This window comes from Alexandromys fortis, unplaced genomic scaffold (assembly GCF_014885135.2).
Source record: "Alexandromys fortis isolate MF-2015 unplaced genomic scaffold, M_Fortis_MF-2015_v1.1 scaffold_321, whole genome shotgun sequence".
Taxonomy (NCBI): Eukaryota; Metazoa; Chordata; class Mammalia; order Rodentia; family Cricetidae; genus Alexandromys; species Alexandromys fortis.
Window position 1 is genome coordinate 474120 of NW_026068200.1, and position 7297 is coordinate 481416.

Below are 7297 nucleotides of genomic sequence, written 5' to 3' on the forward strand. Positions count from 1 at the left end.
CTGGGAAGAGGGAACCTCAGTTGAGAAAATGCCTCCATCAGACAGGCTGGTAGAAAAGTCTGTGGGGCATTTTCTTAGTTAATGACTGATGTGGGAAGAGGGCCCAGGCCTCTGTGGGTGGTACCAGCGCTGGCCAGGGAATTCTAGGAAAGGCTGCTGAATGCGAGCCTGGAGAGCAAGCCAGTAAGCAGCATTTCTCCAGGCTCTCCGCTTTAGTTCTGGCTTCTGGGTTCCTGCCTTGAGGTCCTGGAACTGTAAGCTGTATGGTGACATAAACCCTTTGCTTCCCAAGTCGCTTTTGGTCACGGTATTTTTCACAGCAGTAGAAACCAAGCTAGGCCAGTCACCACGTTCTGAACCCCTCGTGTCGCATAGCTAACGATGCTCAATATTTTTATGTTCTATTTTTCTAAGATTTTTTTTACTTTTGTTTTTATGCATATGAATGTTTTGCCTGCATGTGCACCTTGTGTGTGCCTGGTGTCCTCAGTCAGAAGAGGGTGTCGGATCCCCTGGAACTGAAGTTGCAAATGATTGTGAGCCACCATGCGAGTGTTGGGAACCAAATCTAGGTCTTCTGCAACAGCAACAAATGCTCTTAACCGCTGGGCCGTCTCGCTAGCTCCCTGTCAGAGTCAGGGTTTCTACTGCTGTGTAGAGACACTGTGACCATGGCAACTTTTATGAAGGAAAGCATTTAATTTGGGCTGGCTTATGGTTTCAGAGGTTCAGTTCATTATTGTCGTGGCAGGGAGCATGGTAGCATGCAGGCAGAGGTGGCGCTGAGAGACCCATCTTGCAGACAACAGGAAGTCAATTGAGACACTGAGCAAAGCTTCAGCAAAGCAGACCTCAAAGCCCCCTGCACAGTAACGTGTATGCGAGGAGGAAGCTGATGCTGTATATTACATGTGCAGTTTAGCAGTCAGTTACTCTGTCCTGACTGCTAAGGAGTCTCATGGGTTTATCTGAAGAGACCCCATGACCGCAGCAGCTCTTAGAAAGGAAAACATTTCGTTGGGGTGACTTGCTTGCTGTTCAGAGGGTCATTCATCATCATCATCATCGTGGGAGGTAGTGGCGGGCAGGCAGACATGGTGCTGAAGAAGGAGGTAAGCGTCCTATGTCTTGCAGGCAACAGGAAGTTGATGGTGACACTGAGCAATGCCCCCTCCACACTGTTCCTCTAACAAGCCACACCCCCTCCAACAGAGGCCACACCCACTCCAAAAGAGGCCACACCCACTCCAACTGAGGCCACACCCACTCCAACAAGGCCACACCTACTCCAACAGAAGCCACACCTACTCCAACAAGGCTACACCTACTCCAACAAAGGCATACTTCCCAATAATGCCACTCCCTTTGGGGGGCATTTTCCTTCAAATCACCACATAGTAATGTTTTTTTTTTTTAGGAAAAGACCCATGTATTAGTTGTGTGTGTGTGTGTGTGTGTGTGTATACATATATATATAATTTTAAAATATATAATTGGTACAAGCCTTTAATCCCAGCACTCAGGAGGCATAGGCAGATCTCTGTGAGTTCAAGGCCAGCCTGGTCTACAAAGCGAGTCCCAGGACAGCTAGACAGCTAGAACTGTTACACAGAGAAACCCTGTTTTGAAAAAAAAATCAAAAATCCTGATCAAACATTTTTGCCCTATTTTTAAAAACTGACTGATCTGTTTCTTGTATTCTTCTTCTGCTCCTCCTCCTCTCCTTCCTTCCTTTTTCCTCCTCCTCCTCCTCCTCCTCCTCCTCCTTCTTCTTCTTCTCTCTCTCTCTCCTTTCTTCTGCTCCTTCTTTTCCTTCTCCCCCTCCTTTTCCTCTTCTTTTCATCCTCTTCTTGACAGGATCTTACTACATAGTTCTGGCCAACCCAGAACTCACTATTTAGATCAGAATTTAGATGGCTTCAAACTCATAGAGATTCGCCTGCCTCTGCCTCCAGAAATCTGGGATTAAAGGCATGCGCCTCCACATCTGACTTTTTCTTTTAAAAATTAAATTAGCTATTTTTTTTCATTTTATTATGTTCTTATATGAATGGGTATTTTGTCTAGTTGTTTGTGTACCACATTCTTGCAATACTTAAAGACGCCACAAGAGGGAGACAGATTCCCTGGATTGGAGTCACAAGTGAGCTGCTATGTGGGTGCTGGAAATCGAAGCTGAATTTTTTTGGGAGAGCAGCCAGTGTTCTTAACCACCGAGTCATCTCTCCAGTCCTAATGTGTGTGTGTGTGTGTGTGTGTGTGTGTGTGTGCGCGTGTGTGTATGTGTTTATATATGTATACATACATATATATATGTATATGTGTGTGTATCTGTATGAGTGTCTTTTTCTACATGTATGCGAGTGAACTGCTTTTCTACCTGGTTCTTGTGAGGCCGGAAAGGACATTGGATCCTCTGGGCACTTACGTTCCAGACTGTTGAGAGCCTCCATGACGTTACTGGGACCCGAAGTGGGATCCTCTGCAAGAGCAGCAAGTGCTGTTAACCATTAGGCCATTTCTTCAGCCACCAAGATTTATTACTTTCAAATTTCTCAAGTCTGTGTATATGTATACGTGAGTGTGGGCTTGCGCATGCACCCACAGTGCCTCCTGGGAACAAGCAGAGGGTGTTGGATCTCTCCGAGCTGGGGTTACAGGCTGTGCATTGCCTGACATGGCTGCTGGGAACCCAGTCTGAATCTTCCGCAAGAGCAGTGCGCGTCACCTTTCCAGCTCCTCTTTCTTTTGTTTTCAAGGTGGGGTCTCTTGAAGCAGGCTTGCCTTGAGCTCACTATGTGGCCTAGGGAGACCCTGGACTTTTGGTCCTCTAGCCTCTATCTCCTGTGCGCTGGTATGACAGGCGTGTGCCACCATGCTGGATTGGTTGATTTCCTAGAAATGCTATATTTGAGGGTTCTTTATATATTATAGATAGAAATCCTTTATTAGATGTCATTTTCAAGTATTTTCCCTAGATGGTGGTTTGTCCTTTCTCTCTTTCTTTCTTTCTTTCTTTCTTTCTTTCTTTCTTTCTTTCTTTCTTTCTTTCTTTCTTTTTTGGAGACAAGATTTGACTATGTGACAGTGGTTGGTCTAGAACTTGCTTTGCAGACCAGGTTAGCTTCAAAGTCCCAGAGGTCCACCTGCCCCTGCCTTCTGAAGTGCTGAGATTAAAGACGTGTCTGGCTATCTCTCCATTTATTATTTTTTATTTTCTGAGAGTACATTATAGTTACATCATTTCCCCCTTCCCTTTCCTCCCTCCAAATCCTCACACATGCCCCTCCCTGTTTTCTTTCAAATCCATGGCTCTTTTTTCATTAATCACTGTTACATACATGTATTTATATGTATTGCTAAGTACATAGATACAACCTGCTCAGTCCGTACAATGTCACTTGTATGTATATTTTCAGGACTGACCGTTTGGCATTGGATAAGCAATTGGTGTGCACTTCCCTGGGGAAGACGATTTCTTCTGCTCTCAGCTTTCCTCAGTTGCCTGGAGTTCCTTGTGTGGGGCTGAGGCTTGGTGGTCTTTGTCCCATCCACTTCGGCCTATCTATTGTTTTGGTCGCCCTTGTTCAGTCACGTTGGTGAGGCTTTGTGACTGGAGCTTCTGACATTAATAGGAGAAACAACTTCACAGCAACCCCCCCCCCCCCCCCCCCCCCCCCCCCCCCCCCCCCCCCCCCCGTCTTCTAGCTCTCACGATCTTTCTGTTCATTTTTTTGTTTGCTTTTCAAGACAAGGTTTCTCTGTGTAACAGCCCGGACTGTCCTGGAACTCTCTCTGTAGATCAGGCTGACCTCACACAGAAATCCACCTGCCTTTGCTTCCTGAGTGCTCAGCTCTAATGACTATCCTCTGCCAGTGAGCAGAAGTACTTAATAACGACAGTCAGCTTTATCCTTTTTTAAAGACAGGGTTTTGTTCTATAGCCCAGGATGCTTTGAATTTGTGGATATCCTCCTGCTCCAGCCTCCTCAGTGATGGGACTGCAAGAGGGTGCTACCAAGGCCTGCCTCCTATTTTCTTTCTTTGAAGATTTTTTTTTTAAATTAGGTTCTGTGTTAAGGTTGTTTTCCCTACAAGTCTGGCTGTACTTCACAGGCATGCAGTGGCCGTGGAGTCCAGGAGGGGGGCACTGGATCTCCTGGAACGGAAGTTACAGACTGCGGTGAGCTCCCCTGCGGGTGCTGGTCCTCTGGAAGAGCAGCCAGTGCTCTTAGCTACTGAACTAGATTTCCAGTCCTCCAATTGGTTTTGGTAAGTCTGGTTTCTGGGGAAAAAAAAAAAAACAAAAAAAACAAAAAAAAAAAAAACAAAACAAAAAAAAAAACCCAACAACTTTGTCTAATTTAAGGACACACAGAATTTTCATAATTTCTCCTAAAAATGTAATACTTTTATATTTTTACCTATAGGTCTCTGATTCCTCTTTGTGTTAACTTTTATATACACTGCAAGCTCCAGCTCGGGGTTGACTGTTTTGCTTAGGAATGACACACTGTTCCCTAGTCCTTCCTTTCCTCTCTCATCATTCCCTCTTTTCTGTCCTGTTTCCATGGCGCCGGCAACAGAGAAGAAGCCCTCGTACACTCCGCAGCTCTCTGTTACTGAGCCACACCTCTAAACTTATGATCTTGTATTTTATGTGTCTGTGTGTGCACCCCAGTGCGTTTATGTAGCCAGAAGAGGGCGTCTGATCTCTTGGAACTGATCTTACAGGCAGTTGTAACCTTTGCCAAGTGGGTGTTGGGAACGAAACCTAGGTCTTCTGCCAGAGCAGCGAGTGGTCTTAGCTGATTAGCAAATTGTCCAATCCTCCTACTAAATAAACAAACATAAAAACAATCTGCTGGGCAGTTACCTGTGCCTATAGTCCCAGCTACAGAAGCCTGAGGCAGAGTTTGCTTGAGCTCAGGAGCTCTAGAACAAGCTGGGCAACATCCTCAGAACCCTGTCCATAAAACATCCTTTTGGGGGCCACAAGAGTTGGCGCTGGAGTTCAGAGCTTTGGCTGCTCTTCCAGAGGACCTAGATGCCATTCCCAGCACCCACACGCAGTCACGTGGGAAAACAGCCATCTACAGAAAATAAAAATAACATAAAATCTGAAATAGTTTTTCAACCAGCATCTTTAGTTGTTGTTGTTGAGCAGTGGCACCTGAGGGGCGGAGTTAGGAGGAACACAGATTCCAGGCCAGCCTGGGTTACATAGTGAGATTGAAAAACAGTGAAAATTGTGTAAGTCACAACCGAATACACTGCTAGAAAGAATAACGCCAGTGTTCACTACTTTCATATCTATTTCCCTCGCACTTGCTAGCAGGCTAAGAACAACACTAATTTGGGGGGATTCCTTCTAGACTTCCCCCATGTCCCATGTCTGTGAGGGATAGACATAGGTATAATATTGTATTGCATAGGCAGGCTTACTCTGTAGGCAGTGTGCTGAGACTAGCTTTTTTATTATATTAGGGACACTTCTCGGAGACTTTTCCACACTAGAACACAGAGATCTGCTTCATTCTGTGTAGCTGTGTCATTGTGTTCCGAGCTCTTCTCTGCTCTCCGTCTTTTTTTTTTTTTTTTTTTGACAATCTTCCAAGGTAGCCTGGAAGTTGACACACAGCTCAGGCCTTGAACTTACAGGGATTTTTCTGCCCAGCCATCTTCATAATGGATATCTAGATTGGCTCTATTTTTTCCCACTGTTAAAGGAGAGCTGGGCAGAGGCACAGAAGGAGAAGTGGAAGTTATGGGATAAACGCGTACTAGGGCTTTCCATATGGTGATGAATTCGATCGGCATCACAAAGCCAAGCACGGAGGCACCTGTGATTGTGATCCCGGTATTACGGTCCTCAGGAAACTGAGCCCTGAGAATTAGCAATTCAAGGCTGGGTTGGACTGCAAAGTGAGACTCTCTTTCCAAAAAAAAAAAAAAAAAAAACAAAAACAAAAACAAAAAAAACAAAACAAAACAAAAAAAAAGGCAGTCAGGTGTGAGCACACGCTGGTAACCCCAGATTTGGGAAATTGAGGCAGGAGGTTGAGGAGTTCAAGGCTGATCTCAGATAGTGATTTCAAAGCAACCTAGGCTACATAAAGCCCTGTCTTATCTCCTACTCCATCCCCCCAAGAAAAAAATCAAGAAAAAAAGAACCCTTATAACAACCTACGTTTTAACATTTTTATTTATTTTTTATTTTATGTATATCGGTGTTTAGCCTGCATCACACCTCGAGTGTGCCTGGTCCCATCCCACAGAGGTCAGAAGGAGGCATCAGATCTGGGGCAGGAGTTACAGACGGTTGTGAGCCCCCATGTGCTGGTTGGGGATAACCATTCAGCAATCTCTCTAGCCCACAGCTTATTTATTATTATTATTATTAATTATTAATTTATTATGTATACAACATCCTGCCTGTATGTATGCCCACACGCCAGAAGAGGGCACCAGATCTCATTACAGATGGTTGTGAGCCACTATATGGTTGCAGGGAATTGAACTCAGGACCTTTGGAAGAGCAGCCAGTGCTCTTAACCTCTGAGCCATCTCTCCAGCCCCCCCCCCCAGTTTATTTTTAAAGACAGGGTCTGTTGCTGTGTAGTTCATGCTAGATTCAAACCAGCTCCTCCTGCCTCACTGTCCTAAATTCTGGAGTCACAGCTATATGTCACCACACCCCATCTTTCTGTGGTTCTGGGAACCCAAACCCAACACGTTGAACATGCTAGGCAAGTATTCTACCATGGAGATCATTCATTTTTATTTACTTGCTTAAATTTATTTTAGTTATGGGGGAAGGGCAGGCATGTGCACACGAGTTCATTTTGCCTGAGGTGTGGATCCCTCTGGAGCTAGAGTTGCAGGTGGTTTTGAGCCACCTAATGTGGGTGCTGGGAACTGAACTAGGGTTCTCTAGAAGAGCAACACGTGCGCTTCACCACGGAGCCATCTTTATCACCTCTCATTTTATTTTTGAACCTCATAGGTTTGTTTGTTTGTTTGTTTTGTTTTGTTTTTTTGAGAAAGAGTTTCTCTGTGTAACAGCCCTGGTTGTCCTGGAACTCACTCCATAGACCAGGCTGGTCTTGAACTCCCAAAGATCTGCCTGCCTCATCCTCCTGGGTGATATGACTAAAGATGTGCGCTGCTACCACTCAGCAAACTTCATAGTTTTTATAATTTACACTCAAGGGAGCCAAGGCACAAAGGTTAAGCAACTCCAGAAAGGTAGCAGAACTAGTCAAAGGGGGAGGGGGCAGCTTCTGATCCTAGAGAG